This window comes from Culex pipiens, chromosome 2 (assembly GCF_016801865.2).
Source record: "Culex pipiens pallens isolate TS chromosome 2, TS_CPP_V2, whole genome shotgun sequence".
Classification (NCBI taxonomy): domain Eukaryota; kingdom Metazoa; phylum Arthropoda; class Insecta; order Diptera; family Culicidae; genus Culex; species Culex pipiens.
In genome coordinates, this window is record NC_068938.1 from 113,989,430 (window position 1) to 114,008,707 (window position 19,278).

Genomic DNA, 19,278 nt, shown 5'->3' on the forward strand with positions numbered 1-19,278 from the left:
AATGGAAAAAAATGTTCCTAGTATAAAATACCCCTCTAGCTTATTGCAGATTCGAAAAGTAAATTGTATTTTCTATAAAATAGCTTGTGCCAAAAGAATAGTAGTAGTTTTATAAGGCAGTTGCAATTATTTTTCAAATGTTATGTAGCCCCTCCCTTCAAAGTCAGTTCGTAAAATCAGGAGGCAAAACGAATATGTTTTCGAAAAACTTCAAAATTTAAATGGAAATAGAAGTTCAATCATGTCATATCGAACTGTTGTGTGCTATCTTGTGACAACGATAATTTAGTATTTTTCGAGAAAATCGATTTTTAAAGTTTGTTGGTAAATAATTTCAAAACTATGAATAATAGAGCCAAACTTTTTGAAGCAATCGGTTCGTATACTATCGCTTAACAAACGCTCCAAGTTTCAACTAATTTGGTTACATCAGTTTAAAGATACAGTTAATTATGTTAACAAAAATCTGAAAAGCACTTGTCACAAGTGTGTTTTGAAAGAAAAACTGTAGGGTAGGGTAGTCATCAATGAGACACTTTTGGTTTTCAACTTTCAACGATTTTTGTATTTTTTTTCATCAGCATGTTTTAATGAGCTTTTTGTTGCATTTTCTTTCTTTTAATGTGTTCTAACATTGATCAAAATATGAGATCGATCCGACCTCTACAGCCAGAGCTATCCAACTGTCTCATTGTAGACGCACTTGGCAGGAACAATGAGACAGATGGGGAACAATGAGACACTCTACGAAAATCAATACTTTTCTAGTAAAACATCATGTTTTTGTATTGTTCCATTGCAGGTGACTTACCTTGAACTTTTTAAAGCAATTTTGCCAACTTGAAACTTTAATTAACAAAAGTTATACTAAAAAGTGAATAAATTTAGTAAAATCCATTAATTTATACCAAATAACTTTATATTTTTGGCTAAATGAAGTCAAAACTCAATAAATATGCCAAAAATCACTTTTAATTCATGTTTTGAAAGATTTCCATCGATTTTGAAAAGTTTAATGAAGAAAAATCAAAGTGTCTCATTGTTACCCATGGGCTGAAAAGAGTGGGGAACAATGAGACAGCCCTGGATTCTGGGTATATTCTTAATTTTGGTCAAATCTAATGAAAGGCCATTGTAGCCCAACTCATGCCCTATGAAATGACGAAAGAAATTTGGAGAAATATTAGTTTTTGTGTTATTGGCAGAATATGAGCGAAAATGTAATTTTCAGTCATAATTTACTTTTACACCCCAAAATCAAACATTTATGAATAACTTTGCAAGGGAGCGTCCACAACCAAAGCCACTATTATGGCAGAAGTGTATCCAGTAGACACACTTTTCCCCAAATTATGAGCCTGATTGGTTGAAACTACGACTTGTGAGAGCCATTTTATCATTGTTCTCCGTGTCTCATTGATGACTACTCTACCCTACTACGTGTTACAAGTGTGCACAAAATTCCCATACAATCTAAAAAAGGCTTAAATCAATAGTTTAACCAATTTAATCAGTAAATTTTTAAAAACAAAAGATTGCATTGCCTTTAGAAATTATGTATCAACATAAATTTGTGAAAAACAAGAAAAAAAAATCCACATTTTCCAACAATATTTATGACGTGTCACAATTGTGCACAATCATTTTGATGATAAATTGTTCTATGTCACAAGTGTGTATTGCGATATCCGGGAAACGGAAGTGAGTTCCCAAAGTCGGGTCAAAGCATCTTGTTGTGTTTGTCAAGTATAGCAAAACGTCATCATTAACTCATTTTCGACCAAAATGGTCTATGTCACAAGATAGCACACAGCAGACGATATAAATCATGTTTGAGCTCCTTCAAAAATATATTGAATTTCTAAAATTTCAATGTGTTTTAAGTTCCGCATTTTTTTTGTATAAATAAAACCCGTCGATACATAGATATTTTGAAAACTAATGATTGCAAATCATCTGGACTGGTGTAAACTACATTTCAAAACACTTTTTTTATTTTTTTGCCCCCTCCCTTTCTTTTAACTATACACAGTAAAAAAAATGTAAATTTGGAAGCTGTAATTTTGGAAGGTTGAATATTACCTCTTTTATGATGTAATTTTACCTCAATTTAGACTGAAAAAGTGACGTTACACCAGAAAAGTGGCAAAATTACACATTTCCAAATTACACCTATTTTTCTGACATAAAAGATGTAATATTACCAAGATTTTTTGTGCTGTGTATGGTCAGAGTCGAGGGACATAAACTTCAATAATATTTGAAATAATTTGCAATCGAGAAGTACTTTTAAGATTTTTTGAAAAAGTGCACCGTTTCTAAGATATAGCCACTTGAAGTTTACAGTAAAAAAATGTGTAAATTTGTAAGGTGCAATGATTGAAGGATGAATATTACCTCTTGTTGATGTAATTTTACCACAATTTAGACTGTTAAAGTGACATAACACTAGAGAAGTGTTAAAATTACACATTTTTATGACATAAAAGACCCCCTTCCCCGATGTAATACTACCATGATATTTATTTACAGTACTCATGTAAAAATCCCGGCTCGGACCAACACAACTGGTGATCTTTTATCTTCTGGAATCGATTGCTTAGTAAAGGGAAGGTGTGTATCGTCACAAACTGGACCTTATCACGACAATTAGGGAGGCGACCTATGGAATGTTAACATTAACCTTAACATGTTAACATTAAGTTGAGAATGAAACTGCCACTGAATCCGCTTTGTAAATGCCGGCCCCGATACTCTTTAAGGGTGTTCCCCTCAGGAACTAGGAAAGATTTACTTTTAAACTCATGTAGATGTAATCAAATCTAGCTGAAAAAAAACTGCATATTTTTCTACCAGAGTTACGACAAAAATTGACTAGTATGTCACCAAGCGCTCCATCAACACCCAGCATCCATTCAACAGATCTTCCAGATTCCAGCGTGCGCGCGCGTTAGATCTCTACAGCAAAACATCAGCCAACCGGCTCGTGGCGTTCATCAGCGTCGTCGCAGTCGACGCCGACAAAACAGCTGACGGATTCAATCATCACATCGTGCAAGTCATTACGGGTTGATGTTGATGATGGTGATGGCGATGATGATGATGACGGCAATGTTTGTTATAGCTGAGGATATACTCAGTTGCGGAAAAAGACAAAGATTTCTTTAAGTTTTGACAAGGAAAATTAAAAATATTTTCAGCAAATTTTCAAAACTATTTTTGTAAGATTTGAAAGTAGAACAAGAGTGCTTACTTGTATGCTGTCTATTAAAAAACTCAATAAATCAAGTCACGCAACTGAGTGTATAGAAAAGGTAAGCAAAACGTAAAGGCAAAAGCACCGGAGAAGCCGACCCACTAAACTATCGCGATCTTTGCGAGTTGATCTTTTGACTTGCCTTTGTCACTCAGTTCTCGCGTTCAGTTGGCTGTGGAAGTGGCGGCGTCTTGGTCTTGGTGAGAGAGCACTTTTTTGGTCACTCTTTTGTGCGGACTGCATGCAGCGAAGAAAATCGTCGTTTTTACGCAGCTTGCACTTCCCACGCTGTTGGTCGGTGTTGTTAGCTACGATAGCGTGTTTGAGTCGTTTCACCGCGTTGATGGTTGGTCGCATTTCATGGAGTAAAAATCATGGGCGATTTGAGGGAAAAAATGACAATTTTGGGGGGCCTTCTACCATACCCTTAAGTACAGTGGTCAATGTGATTTGATTGGAAAGCCGATAAAACAATTTTATTCCCAAAAAAATATTGTTCGTTTCAAGATCAAATCACATCTTGAAGAAAAAAACATACCCCGAAGCATTTCAGCACTTTCCCAAGTCGTTTTGTTATGGCAGAACAGCACATCAAAATACACACACAGAAAACGAAAACAGAAACGATGTCGAATGATGCCCCGGAGGCCCGTTTAAAGGTCCGCAAAGCTGGAGTTGTGCTGTGATGATGTGCCTTGTTTTCAGCGGTTTGGTACCAGTCATTGCATTGGTGAACAACTACAACCGACCGACGACTTGGGGTCAAATCGTGTATCAATGTTCATCTGATAAAGCGGAGCTTTGGACACGATTGGTTTTGCGATTGTCTTTATGTAGTGAGGCGAATTCTAGTGAGGTTTAGTTATGTTTTTTATTGAGATTTTTGCCTCCAACATTAATTATAAATTTCATATTATAGATCAATCAAAATTAGAAAATCCATATTTTTTCGTTTTTTTAGAATTGCAAAACTTAGTTTATAGGACTCGTTGCAAAATCAGAGTTTTCCAACTTGGCTGAGCCATTGTGCACAGTAAAAAATCACTAGCAAATTAAAAAAAAAATCAAAGAAAAAATCAATAGCGGAAAATTATCTGCTACTATTTTTAAATAAAATCAACCTTAATTGAGGATAAATTACACATTATCTTCCTATATTAGGTCTTCCAGATTAACATAGTTTTTTAGTGTATGTTTAAATTAACGGCTCATGCAGAAAAAAATATTCTGAAGAAGTTACATAAACTTTTATTATTCATTTATTCCAATTACACATTTTAATTAAAAGTTGTTCTGCAACTCTGATTGGCGTTGACAGTAAAGCAAACAATTTAATATCAGAAAAAATATCAAAAAATATGATTTTGACAAAGAACTTTGTCCTAAGGGCTCTATTCTGGTGAGGTGTCAATCCAGAAAAACGAAAAATGTCGCGCGTTACGAAAATGTTGCATGCTTAGTACTGCGGAAGGGGTCAGCAACGAATGAAGTGTGGCAACAATGGTGCAACATTCTCGCGTGACAGTTCCAAGAAAGCAGGAGACGAGGCAAAATTTGCACCATGTTGCCACATTTCATGCGGACTATATAAGCTAACAGATAGCCTCTGAACAATTTTAGTTTTGACTGAAATCCGTCAGAGACGGATCGACGGTGGTAATTTTATTGCTCACACACACATACACACATTCAAAGACACAGGTTGTGCACCAACTTGGGAGGAATTCTGTTCTAAAGAACATTGTTAGAACGGTCACTCGGAAACCAGAATGATTCAAGGCAATGGGGTTGGGACCAAACTGGTAGGATATTGGCCACACCCGGAGTGGCCATGGCCCTGAGGGAAGGTTCTACCGGGGGGACATTTATTGAACCATACGACTTGGGGCAATATCGGTATCAAAATTCATGGTTTTTGATACTGGTGATAAAAATTTTGACAGGATTGGCCACACCCGCAGTGGCCATGGCCCTGAGGGAAGGTTCTACCGGGGGGACATTTATCGAACCATACGACTTTGGGTAATATGGGTGTCAAAATTCATGGTTTTTGATACTGGTGATGAAAATGGCCATTTTGACAGGATTGGCCACACCCGGAGTGGCCATTGCATAGTGTTCGGAATGGCAAAATTAAGTGGAATAAATTGATAACTCTTTTATTTGACGTCCTAGCCAAATGGTGTCTTCGGAAGAGTTGTTGTACTTGATAAGGGCTATCTTTTGAAGTTATTGACATACAGGGTGACGACCTTCCAGGGTGTCAACCATAATTAACTTTGTTGGATGACGTTGTAGGACTTTGGTGTTTTGAGCAAAGTTGTAGAGGAGAAAAAATCATGAAGGTTGGTCGAAGGCGTCAAATTTGTAGCTCTTAATCTACTCGAGATATACGCCAGTTTTGCAAAAATGGTCCTAAAAGCACTTTTTTGTGATAACTTAAAATGTTAGCGTTTTAGCGGCCTACTATGTTCTGAAGAGTTGTTTATGATATAAAATTACATATCTTTGCCGAAAACAGCAAAATGTTTTGAGCCTTTATTGAGGAGTTATAACCATTTTTAAGTGATTTTGAGCCTATTTTCAAGTCGCAATGTTTTCAAAATGGCGCATTTTGGCGCAAAACCGAACAATGCACCTGAAAGTACACACTTTCAACTACATTTCCTGAAAATATCTCCGTGTATATATTTTTAGATATCTCAATTTGAATTTGCCGATTTTTAATCAATTTATTTATAAATGTTATTCGAAATCATAATGAATACAAGGTGAAAATCGGTAAATTGAAGGGTAAATTGATCGATTTTTATGGAAATTACATTGTCTATGAAAAAATACGTCAACCTTTCTAGAGTGACCACATATGAAAGGAAATACTTAATTTTTAATACGAACAATTATTTAAAATTTTCAATTACATTATTTTTGGGAAAAACATGTATTTATTCAAAATTTTAAAATGTGTATCATAATTTTAAGCATGAACAATATTCTACTGCGGGCGTCAATAATTAGAGTTCACGCGCGGTGATACGACCGCAAGATAATGGTCGCATGACAGCCGCAAGACAACTGCAGAACAAATTTTTGGCTGTTGTCAAAGGTTGCCTTGAGTTTTGAGCTAACTTTTTGGAAAATATTCAAAACAAACCAAGTTGACAGCCAAATCAACCAGAATTTCAGTTCAACTTGCTGATTTTTACACTGCGGTAATAAGGCGGCAATAATCTCCGGTCACTCACAGCGAAGGAAAAACGTGATTCTATCTCGCAATAAGCAATATTAAAATCGATCAATTTACCCATTCAATTTACCGATTATTACCACGTTTCAATAAGATTCCGCTTATAAATAAATTGATTAAAAACCGTCAAATTTAAATTGAGATACAGTGGACTCTCTCGTTGTCAATATTGAAGGGACCGTCGAGAGCAAGAGTTATGAAATTATAGAACAAAAAATAAAAGCAATCTATTGGAAGGGACTGAAAAATTTATTGACAGCTGGAGTAATATTGATATCGAGAAGATCGACAACGAGAGAGTCCAATGTATCTCTAAATCGACACCGATAGACACGGAGATATTTTCAGAAAATGTAGTTGAAAGTGTGTACTTTTATGTGCATTGTTCGGTTTTGCGCCAAAATTCGCCAATTCGAAAACATTGCAACTTGAAAATTTGCTCAAAATCACTTACAAATGGTTATAACTCCTCAATAAAGGCTCACAACATTTAGCTGTCTTGGGCAAAGATGTGTAATTTTATATCATAAACAACTCTTCAGAACATAGTAGGCCGCTAAAATGCTAACATTTTAAGTTATCACAAAAAAGTGCAAAAATGACGTAGTAGATTAAGAGCTACAAATTTGGCGCCTTTGACAAACTTTCATGAAATTTTCTCCTCTACAACTTTGCGCAATACACCAAAGCCCTACAACGTCATCCAACAGAGTTAGTTTTTGGTTGACACCCTGGAAGATCGTCACCCTGTATGTCAATAACTTTAAAAGATAGCCCTTATCAAGTATAACAACTCTTCCGAAGACACCATTTGGCTAGGAGGTCAATAAAGGAGTAATCAATTTATTCAATTGCCCTGAGGGAAGGTTCTACCAGGGGACATTTATTGAACCATTCGACCTGGGGCAATATGAGTATCAAAATTCATGGTTTTTGATACTGGTAATGAAAATGGCCATTTTGACAGGATTGGCCACACCCGGAGTGGCCATGGCCCTGAGGGAAGGTTCTACCGGGGGACATTTATCGAACCATACGACTTGGGGCAATATGAGTATCAAAATTCATGGTTTTTGATACTGGTAATGAAAATGGCCATTTTGACAGGATTGGCCACACCCGGAGTGGCCATGGCCCTGAGGGAAGGTTCTACCGGGGGGACATTTATCGAACCATACGATTTGGGGCAATATGGGTATCAAAAATCATGGTTTTTGATACTGGTGATGAAAATGGCCATTTTGACAGGATTGGCCACACCCGGAGTGGCCATGGCCCTGAGGGAAGGTTCTACCGGGGATACATTTATCGAACCATACGACTTTGGGCAATATGGGTATCAAAATTCATGGTTTTTGATACTGGTGATGAAAATGGCCATTTTGACAGGATAGGCCACACCCGGAGTGGCCATGGCCCTGAGGGAAGGTTCTACCGGGGGACATTTATCGAACCATACGACTTTGGGCAATATGGGTATCAAAATTCATGGTTTTTGATACTGGTGATGAAAATGGCCATTTTGACAGGATTGGCCACACCCGGAGTGGCCATGGCCCTGAGGGAAGGTTCTACCGGTGCCATTGATTGAATAAATTTAATTAGAATTAATTATTCAGGATTAAATAAATAGGCAAAGAATTAAAAAATATAAATAAAAATAGCATGATTTTTAGAGTTTTGTACAAAGTTCTTTGTCATATTGGTCATGTAGAACATAACCACCTGCACCTTTTTGATATTCTAAGACGTTTTCATATAACGCTGAAGCAAACGGATTCACAAAAACAAAAAAAAAAAACAATTTTATTTTGAAAGGCTGATGCTTGAATTTCACCTATTTTTTATTTTTACTATGAATTTTTCATGTGCATAGCATTCAGTTATGGTACCGCATAATTTGGTTTTTAAATGTGAGAAACTTGTTTTGGATTTAAATTCATAGGACAGAGTGCTACGCAAAATCAAACTTTTTTCAGTAAAATCACTGTATCTCGTTAATAGTTCATTTTAGTTCGAGTTGAGTTGAGTTGAGTTTACATTGATTTTTATGCAAAATTGTCCGGGGAACACGATGGTGACAAAATAAAAAAATATAAGGAATTGGTGAAAACTGAATTTAAGTAATACTTAAAACGTTAAAATATAATGTTAGGGGGCATTTAAGGGCTCACATTTTATTATTATCGAATTCTTTGGACAATTTTCTATAAAATGCATTCCGTAGAAAGTCTTTTGCTCAAATAGTTGAAAAGTTAAGATTTTTTTTTTATTTTTTTTTATTCTTTGTCCTCTATCTTAACCTATACCCTAACTGGCTCAATCGGCCTTGCCATCACGGAGCCGTGCGTCTATTTATAGATCTCGAGATCTATTGTTCTTGTTCATGATGGATGATGATGATCTCCAGGGGGGTCTTCTTGGAAGAGTCTTCCTTCCTTCCTTCACGCGTTGTGGTGTGGTTGGTTGGTCATCTTCCCGTCCTGTTTGCACTCAACCACCACTATCTGGTTCTAGCGGGGGGAGCGGCGTGCGTGTGTGTTTTGGTAATTAATTACCGGGGTTCTGGTGCTCCCAGAGGGAGCAAGGGGGTCTAGTTGCCACCGAAAAATCGGTGACGAGGTGACCGGGCGGGATTCGATCCCTGATCGTCTGCTTGGAAGGCAGATCGCTTAACCATCAGGCTAAGTAAAAAAGTTAAGATAAAAAGAAAAAAAAAGTTTTTTAGAAAATCGTCAAAAAAGAGGGCGGTGCCAAAAGTAGAGGAATGGTCCAATCAGCATCCAACTTGGAGTTTCTGTTAACCATCGATAGATGAACGTTCCCTCCAAGTTTGGTCCAAATCGGTGAAGGTCGAGTCCAAAAGTGTACCCAGTTGACCTGGAATGACCCACTTATATTTCAAACAACGATGCTAGATTATTGTATGGGATATGTGTATTTTGCGGAAAATCTGTAATCTGTTTTTATATGTATCATGTGGAGCCGTAGAAGAAACTTTTGATATTTTAAAAGCAGCTTTAAGCTTTCCAATCATGTTAAAACATGCATATTAGAGTGTCCAGAAAAAATTACCCGACGGAAGTAGCGCACCGTGCAGACCAAACCGTAAGAAAATTGAATTCTTCATACATTTTCTTGATTTTTCCCATACAAACATCACCTTGGAGTATCAATGGATAAATGTTGACCGATTTTGCTCATATTTGGGCCAGATTCAAAATTTTCTGGGGGTTCCTTAGTCGACATAAATAGACCCGTATTTTTTTGTTTGGCCGTTAGGGTGACCTACACCGTGCTTGGGTGGTCCCAAAAACGGCTATTTTCGTCAATTTTCGCAAAAACCACATTTTTCAAAAAGACATAAATACTGTGTTGTACGTACCGGGACCGTGGTGTAGGGGTAAGCGTGTTTGCCTCTCACCCAGTCGTCCTGGGTTTGATCCCAGAAGGTCCCGGTGGCAAATTTTGAGACGAGATTTGTCTGATCACGCCTTCCGTCGGACAGGGAAGTAAATGTTGGTCCCGGTCTAACCTAGTGGTTAGGTCGTTAGCTCAGTCCAGGTGCAGGAGTCGTCTCCCTGGGTCCTGCCTCGGTGGAGTCGCTGGTAGGCAGTTGGACTAACAATCCAAAGGTCGTCAGTTCGAATCCCGGGGTGGAGTGAAGCTTAGGTGTAAAAAGAGGTTTGCAATTGCCTCAACAATCAAGCCTTCGGACACCTAGTTTCGAGTAGGAATCTCGCAATAGAGAACGGCAAGGCAATGCTGTAGAGCGAATAATTTGATTTGACTGTGTTGACTGCATACGATGTATGGGGAATCTACAGCTACATCCGGATTGATGTTATTTGTGGGGATTTTTTCTTCCGTACACGCTTTTTGTGTACACCTTTTCTCATACAAAATTACATGTTTTTGCTCACAAAGGTTTTGAGTTTCAAACATTTGAAGATTACATTCGAACTGTATGAAAAATTTCCTATCACTTGATATCCATATTGCAATTACTAAAATTTCGGGTATTTTTTCGAGAAACACTGTACATTCAAAATACAGGAGGAAATACGTTTTTTTGTTAATTTTTTTATGTAACTTTGATTGCAATGGATAGCTAACTTCACCCTGATTCCAATAAACAAAACAATGTAAATGCGCCAATGTAAAAGTGTAAACAAAGAGTCTAACTTGTTCACGCCCATAAAATGTGTGCTTCAGTTGAGTACGCCCCGGTTATGCATCTTCCATATGCGGTGTTAAACCGATGCATGACTGTAAGTACTCTAAAGCTCAAGAAAAAGCTTTGTAAATATTATATTACAAAACAATTTAAATAAATGAAATAAAAGGAATAAAAGAGAAATAATTAAAAAGTCGTTAAAAAATGTTTTTGTTCTAACACTTATAGAAAAGTAAAATAAGAGTCAATAAGTATGTAAAATAATATGGAAATGAAATGAAACTAAATCTTTTAGGCGTGCTTAAAAAAAACTATTATACTCTATCAAATGATTTTGTCAATACAACAAAAAGGCGAAATAAGCATATGATTGGGTATTGCATCAGTTTTTTTTGTCTCAGGTCAAAAATAAAGCCAATAGCAACACCACCAGACAAAAAAAAAACTCTCCTTCATTCACAAAAATTATCATAGAGGCAATTAAATCGATTTCACTTACTTCTAAAATCGGCAGCCGCGCACCAACCTTGCTCGCGCGCAGAAGAAAGCAGGAAGCAAAACCGCGGTGTCGTCGTCGTCGTTGGCGTCAACCACAAGCGTCCGAGAAAGGTGATCCGCCAAAATCCGGGGCCGTAGCTAATCGAAAATCCGCAGCAACTTTAGCAGCAGCAGTTCCACCTACACACACTCACTATTATCTCTTCGACGTTTTTTTTTATTATTTTCCCTGGCAGTTTGCTCCCAAGACTGCAATATCTAAAGTTTCACTTGTTTGAGGAAAAGCTGGCTCAAAGCATGGTCAAGACTGGTTGGTGGGAGTGGTCCTCCACCGGGAGATAATCGTAAGCGCCAGCAAAATCGCTTTTGCGCCAAACGCAAACACACACACTCGCACACTTCCTACGCCAGCAGGTCTGATGTCACGCAAGCGACTCCAGATATGACTGTCGAGTCCCCACACCACTGCTGGTCACTGTTGACACGTTCAATTTCTGGCGCTGCTTGTTTGCTTTTCCTCGTTTTGCTTCTTTTTGAACGATTTTTCACACTTCGATGGCGATAATGATAATTATTTGTATTTATTTTTCCGCGAGATTATTTATTCCGTTTCTTCTTCCAGATTGAGTCAGATGACACTTTTTCCCCCTCTCAATCTTCTTCTGGTGTTGACTTTGACACCCACTCACTTACTGCTGGCACTGTAGGGCTCACTTCCGGACCAGTTGCTTCGTTTGATCTCTATACCCTGGACATGACCAGTATGGTGGGATGAGCGAAGAGATGGATTCTGGGTCACTTTTCACCTTCAAATTCGGTTCAGTTTCTCCGGATGTTTTCACCGCGAACAGAAGCTAGCACTTTTAATAACGTTTTATGCGATTATTCCCGATAATTATTCACACCGCAGTATTCGCAAAAGAGAGGGAAAACTTGCCGTTTTTCTTCCACTAAAGTGTGGTGATTATGTGATGAGTTGCGTAAAATTTGCCGCTGCGTTTCTTCCTCAAACTACCTTCCACGTGGACTTAACTAGGGCAGAGCGCGCCAAAAAGGCTGTTTGCGTACAATATTGATGATAATGATTTTATAATTAGTTTATGAATGTTCCAGCTTTTCCCACGTGGCCGTGCCTGATGATTTCACAATTTTCGCGCGTGTGTCAGCTGATCGATTTTCACTTTGATGGATGATGAGGAGCCTCACCGTTCGTTCGTTCGTTCGTCACGCTGTCGACCTGCAAAAATGTGAACCATTAGAACGTGACATTCACTTCCACGGGGCTGCTAAAATAATAACACGCGCCTTCGAATGGTGGTGATGGTCTCAACGGTGCAATGAAGCAGAAAGGTTAACGACTTCGCGGTCAAACCTTTTAAGAACCGGCCACACTTCCAATTAGACGGAAAAGCTCCTCCTCAAGGCTCTCAACGCGGAAGGAATCCACTTGAAAGAGGGACCAAGGACGAGTGGGATGCTGGGGCTGAAGGCCACACAGCACCAGTTGTCGAAATTGTCAGCACCCAGCCTGGTCTGGTCTGGTCTAGGCACTGGCCTGGCAGTAGTGTCGGTGAAATTTGAGCAGCCAATATCGGCACACATGCGTATTGTGTGTTGGAGGAGCAGCTGGATGCCGTTGGGATGCTAGGGGTTGAAATTGAGGGTGGTGAGGGCTATGAGATAAATGCCTCGCTTTTCTCAAATAGTTTCAAACTATTTTCAGTTGTTTTGGCGTGTGAATAAACAATTGATGAATATTCTTATCGAAATCACCAGTTCTTATAAAATTACCAAAATATTTATCAACAAACTTCTTGAATAATTTCATTTCATAAAATTCATAATAAAATAGATTTATAAGTTTTATATAAATTTTGATCAAAAGATGAAGTCCAATTTGTTGTCAATGCTTAAAAAATTCAATTTTCATTTCTACAGAGCCTTTCCATTTAGGTATAATATATTTTCTTTAAAGTGCTGAAATTGTATTGATTTTATAGATTTTCTTAGAAACAGTCGGAAATAACATTTAAAAATGGCTGTATCTCGAGAACTACATTAGCAAACCATCTGAAACTTTGCCCAGAGATCCTTAACAGTCATTTGAAGCCAAATCCATCATTATCTCGATATGCATATTCTTTAAAGTGCTGAAATTGTATTGGTTTTATAGATTTTCATAGAAAAAGTCGGAAATAACATTTTAAAATGGCTGTACAGTATGTAAAAAAATATTTACACCCCTTGGGCACTATGCACATTTTGTGATGAAACATGTACACAAGTTATATTACAAATACTATTACAAAAAAACAAATCACCATAAATCCAGTCTCCCAACTCCAAATAGGCAACCTTGACTGATTTAAAAAATAATTTGGATTGAATATAAAGTCTACTAATTACTTAGCATAAAGGTTTATATAACTCTGGAAATTCTATACAAAACTTATCTAAACTTAATTTTGCAAATTTTCAATTTAACTAAATGTCAATATATTACCATAAAATTGATAAACAAACATTCTGAAGTGGGTATAACACCGTTTTGGGGGTCTTTGTATCGCTAGAATAGATTTTTCGTTGGAATTTCGTACCAACCCGGAATTACGTCGTCTGAAAATCCGCCGGCATCCGAACAGGTCCACAATTCACTAGTCAACCTGGCATCGGAAAGAACATTAAATTTCCGATCTTTTGATAACCATACATCTAGGTTTTCTATAAAACCAACATTTTTAAATACCTAGGCAAAAACGTTGTCGAGCAATCTGCCAAAAATGTATGGACTTTCGTAATTTTTGTTCTCGTGGATAAAACTTACTTTTTTCCCAGGTATTTAAAAACGTGGGTTTTATAGAAAACCTAGATGTATGGGTATCAAAAGATCGGAAATTTTATGCCCTTTTTTATGCTACATAGGTTGACTTGTGAATTGTGGACCGGTTCGGATGCCGGCGGATTTTCCGACGACGTAATTCCGGGTTGGTACGAAATTCCTACGAAAAATCTATTCTAGCGATACAAAGACCCCCAAAACGGTGTTATACCCACTTCAGAATGTTTGTTTATCAATTTTATGGTAATATAAATTAAATTGAAAGTTTGCAAAATTAAGTTTAGATAAGTTTTATATAGAATTTCCAGAGTTATAAAAACTTTTATACTAAGTAATAAATAAACTTTATATTCAATCCAAATTATTTTTTAAATCAGTCAAGGATGCCTATTTGGGGTTTGAAGACTGGTTTTATGGTGATTTGTCAACAAATAACTTTATTTATGTTAATTGTTCGAAAGGTGTACAAACGTTTTTTGGACCTTTTTTGGTTTTTGTAATAGTATTTGTTATATAACTTTTTATAGAAAACATCCTTTCATGAGTTTTTGTAGCAAAATGTTCAGCATGAGTTTCTGAACAAAACGTAGTACTAGGTTCCTGTCAAACTTAAAATTGTGTACATGTTTCATCACAAAATGTGCATAGTGCCCAAGGGGTGAAAATACTTTTTTTACATACTTTATCTCGATAAATACATCAGCAAACCTTCTGAAACTTTGCCCAGAGATACTTGACAGTCAAGTGAAGCAAAATTCATTATTATCTCGAAATGCATATTCTTTGAAATGCTGAATTTGTATAGATTGTTTTGGTTTTCTTATTGAAAATCGGATGAACCATCTTAAAAGGGCTGTACCTCGAAAACTGCATCAGCGAACGTTTTCATTTTTTGCTCAGAGGTGCGTTATGGTGTAAGGAATCGATAGACACCAAAATCTCGGATTGCATATGTGAAAACATTGGGGGGTTTCTTCTTTTATTTTGCCATTAGAGTCAAAACGCTGAAAATAACTTGTTTTTTTAAAGGTGCCGAAGAATCGGTCATTTCAGGCTGCAAATTATTGACTTTTTCGAATGTTCTGCTGGGAAGTTGGATGAGAATTATCCATAGCAAGAACTAATTTGATCTCAGTGTTAAGGTATTTTTCTCAATTTTGGTATTTGCTAACTAATTCCAGCTGTCAAAATTCTTAAGCACCTTTATCAAATGTTGCTCCAAAAAAAAAACCCCAAATATGTATTTCGAATTGAGTTGAATAGGAACTGTTATTTCAATATTTATACGATTTTCGAAAAAATAATTTCGTTTAAATGTTTATTGGAATGAAAGTTCTTAGAGAAAGTTTCCCAAAACCCTATCAAATTTTACTATTCTTATTTTGCTTATAGGTTTTGATTCGGGGAACAATAACTTTGTAGAACATCGCAAATCGCTAGGTTTTGATCTCGAAAAGATACAGGATGTTTTTTTTAGTTTATGTTTCTCCCAAAATTAAAAAAAAAAAATGCTCGTAAAATTAACCTTTTCGATTCCTTGCGCTTTGCGATGTTGCACAAAGTTTTTCACCGGATCAAAACCTATAAGATATCTATATGGTGTGAAAATTGCATCGGGTATAGGAAAACTTTCTAGAAAAAGAGTTAAAAGCTTAAGGTAATAAAGAAAATTAAATTGATTAAAATTAAATTCTAACTTCAGGACAAAACAGAACCTACCAAACCTTCACAAAATGAGCTAAAATTTTCTAAAAAATCCGGTAGATACGGGTGTAGGAGAGATATTAAAAAAATATTTCATCTAATGTATGGTTTCCCGGTGATTGATTAAATCTGTTTAGTTTTTAAGAGATTTCAAATCTGGCACTTTATTTTATTTACGAAACGAAAAAGGAAAAAAAGGTAATTGGCATCAACGATGAGGCAAATCAATCCAAATACTGAATAGTTTTGGATGTGCCAAGATAAAAATTTACAATATCACGTTTTTATTGGAAACTTTTCTTAATATACAATGAAAAATTTTCTGATCGAAATAAACTTTAATATTTACTGAACTCTATATTTTATTATCTATCAGTACAGTTTGAAGTTCTAATGACATAAATTCTCCAAATTTATCAAGCATTCTAAATTTAGACTCAATCGCAACCGTATTGTATCGTCCTACCAGGTTTCATCGCCAAAACACGCCTCGGTCCAGCCAAATACCGTCACATCCCCTTCGACGGTCCAGCCAGCATCCACACAGTAACGCCAAAAGCTGACACAGAGCGTTTTTCACAGCAGCAGCTGTGCCCTCTCTCAATTTCCCTCAAAATCATGTCTACGTCGCATCCTGGGGACAGGCCCCGTCTGGAAGCGCAATTGCGGAAGTCGTGTCCTTTTTTTTCGGGGATTTGACCCCAAACCTTGGGCTGATGAGGAAGCACACCCTTAAAATTACTGCTACTTATTGGTGTGTGTTGGTACGCAGCATCCCACTTCCCCACACCACCCCTCCTCTGCTGGACCATGCTGTCAAATGCAGCAGACACTGTCCGGAAAACGCGTGTTTTTATCTTTTTCAAGAGACATAATCTCCCAGTCGTCGTCGCATACAAGTTCAATGGTGCGTTTCTTTGAGCAGAACCGCAAGTCACTAGTCGTTTTGGGAATGTGTACACACCAAAGTTTTGTGTCGTAAATAACTGCGGAGATTATGTCAAATGTACATTAAAATAAGCAAGAATGGAATCACATGAAAACAAGATACCAGTTGGAGTCACATACACACAAAAATGGATTTTCCTCTCCTGCTCTGCTCTCGAGTGTACACACAAACACAAATTGTCGTCTTCTCTCAAGGAAAACCCGTATCACACTTCCTCCGAGATTCTTCAGGAGATCCACCACTCTCCGGACTGCGGAACACAAAATCGCTTAAATGGTCCCCTTTGACCTCCGGGGTCCAGTGTCCGGAGTCCAGGGCAAGTCTTCCTACTTAAACGCAAAACACCAACAAACAGGGTTTTACACCATTCACCAAAATACACACACTTACTTAGACATACACCCAAAAACCGCTTAGGCAAAAACACAAATCTGCTCTCCCAATTCAACAGAAGAACAGAACAGACAATATTCACACACACTCGCACTCACGCACGCACGCACGTGAGAAAGAGAGAAAGAGAGACAAACACCACCACGGCACGTGTTTCTTCTTTTGCTTCCGAAAATCCGAACCGTCGCGACTCACGTTCCAAACTGGACTGGCGGTGTGCGAATTGAGTCGCCAGCCCCCACGGACGCGGAATCTGTCTCGGAGAGGTCTGCGGTCGTATTGAGTCTCTTTTCGTGTCGCGGGGAGCCGGGCACTCATTCTCTCGATGAGTTTGAAAGCGCAATTTAGGAAGTTTGAATTTGGAAAAAAAAACTAGTAATTTTAATACATTTATTTTAATTTGTATTATTTTGTAGTGGTTATGTTCATTTTGCCACAACGGTAATTTTTTATGTTTTTATAATGCTGTGGTCATACACCTTGCCTAGGGCGTATCTTAGACCTTACCTTTACAAAATGACAAAGTGTGGAGAATTTCCCATAACACCTTTAAAAAGTGAGGATCTGTTACAATTAGCGGATTGGACAGTTGAGAGAATTACTATCTCGCGATGAGCATAATTCTTTCAGAAAAAGTTTCAGGAATCAGTTTACAAAAGAAAATTGAAATAAATTTTCTGAAGTGATAGTTAAAATGGAGGGGAAGCATGAAATTGTGGATCCCCTGAAACACGTGCATTTTGAAATTTTCAAAAATATTTAGGCTGAGCCAAATGGGTTTTCTACAAAGTTTCTATGGTTTTTTCGATCGTATGCAAGAGCGACGAACCGCCCTAATTCTCCATAAAAACTTTGGAGAAAAACTATTCGGCCCTGTCTTCATATTTTTGAACAAAAAAAAAAAAATGCTATCGAATTGGGCATCCAATTTAACACAAAAATCAATTTGACATCAAATTTCTACCTCATTTAACCGTTTCGAGTTAAAAATCATGAAAAAAACATGTCTTAGTGAAAATTCTGAAAAACTTACAACTTTTTAGATTTAATTTGATTGCGAAGCACAAACATTGCAAATTTACAATTACATTGTTTTCCCCAAAAGCGATTTTCATTCATACACCTAAACACATTCTCCAGCGTGAGCTCCTTCTCTCTTGAGCAAACCGGTCCATCGATGTCTGGTGGCGGCGTTAATGCACATGCGCTCTGAACGTGTGCGAACTAAGGGAGCGTTCTTTTATTACGTAACGCAGTAGGGGGAGAGGGGGGGTCGGAGGCCGTGTTACGCTCCATACAAAATTTTTAAAATTTGTATGGAAATTTTGTTACGAGGGGGGGGGAGGGGGTCTAAAAGTCCGATTTTTCGCGTTACGTAATAAAAGAACGCTCCCTAAACAACAACATTGGCACGGCAAAAGTGAGTGCAAGCCAAACGGTGAGTGCCAGACGGCCATCGACGACGACGGTGAAGAGCGTCGCGACGACCAGCGACCAGCGCGCGATCAATGATGGAATTGAGTGGCGAAGAAGAATGGGGTGGAAATCGCGAGTGTGTGTGGAAAGAGAGCCAAGGGGATTTGTTCTCCGTGTGCGCCCGGTGTAGGGGAATTGGGGCGGTCAACTTTTTTTCTTTGATGTTGTGTTTTTTGGTCACTAAACAAATTTGTATGCTTTGGATATTTTATTTTTATTTCATTAAAAAACAATTATTAAATATTAAAATGAATGTTCTGTATTAGAGATCATAAGGCTTAGGAGCCATCCATAAACCACGTGGATACTCGAGGGGGAGGGGGCGGGGAGGGGTGCTGCCCGCTGTCCACGGTTTCCAAAAAGTATCCACGTGGTTTATGGATGATCCCTTAGTGATTTTTCACTCAAAAACTAACACGGATTTCAAGCGTTCTGTGAAATCGTAAAAAAACACTAACCCTGGTCATAATATACGATGGACAAAACTCGTTCATTTTGATTATTTTTGATAAAAAAAATTATCGCAAAAATCAAAAGGTGTACAACCCCACTATTTTCTATGGGAGTAATATTAGGATATAAAAGTTAAAGAATTGATCTCGATACCGATTCAAGAAATTCAAAAAATATGGGAGGAACAAATTTTCAAAAGCGGATACAGTCATCCCTCGAGTATTTCAGAAAATTTGTTCTCAAAAGTCAGGCTTTGAGTTTTAATTCTCGATCCAAATTTTAATGA

At 37.6% G+C, this 19,278-nt stretch overlaps 1 protein-coding gene across 10 annotated transcripts in view; it reads right to left on the minus strand.

Moving 5' to 3' along the window:
* Positions 1-17,279, minus strand: part of LOC120414646 (uncharacterized) — a 214,374-nt gene extending 197,095 nt beyond the window's left edge. For 4 of the 10 annotated variants that reach the window (XM_039575891.2, XM_039575889.2, XM_039575892.2 and 1 more), the window contains exons 1-2: positions 16,790-17,278; positions 11,180-12,415 (exon numbers count right to left, since the gene is read on the minus strand). The gene's annotated coding sequence lies outside the window, so the exon portion shown is untranslated. Of the gene's footprint in view, positions 1-11,179; positions 12,416-16,187; positions 16,478-16,772 lie in introns of those variants that run through there. The other 6 variants (XM_052707913.1, XM_039575893.2, XM_039575887.2 and 3 more) reach the window with 5 other exon arrangements.
* Between the last annotated feature and the right edge of the window lie 1,999 nt (positions 17,280-19,278).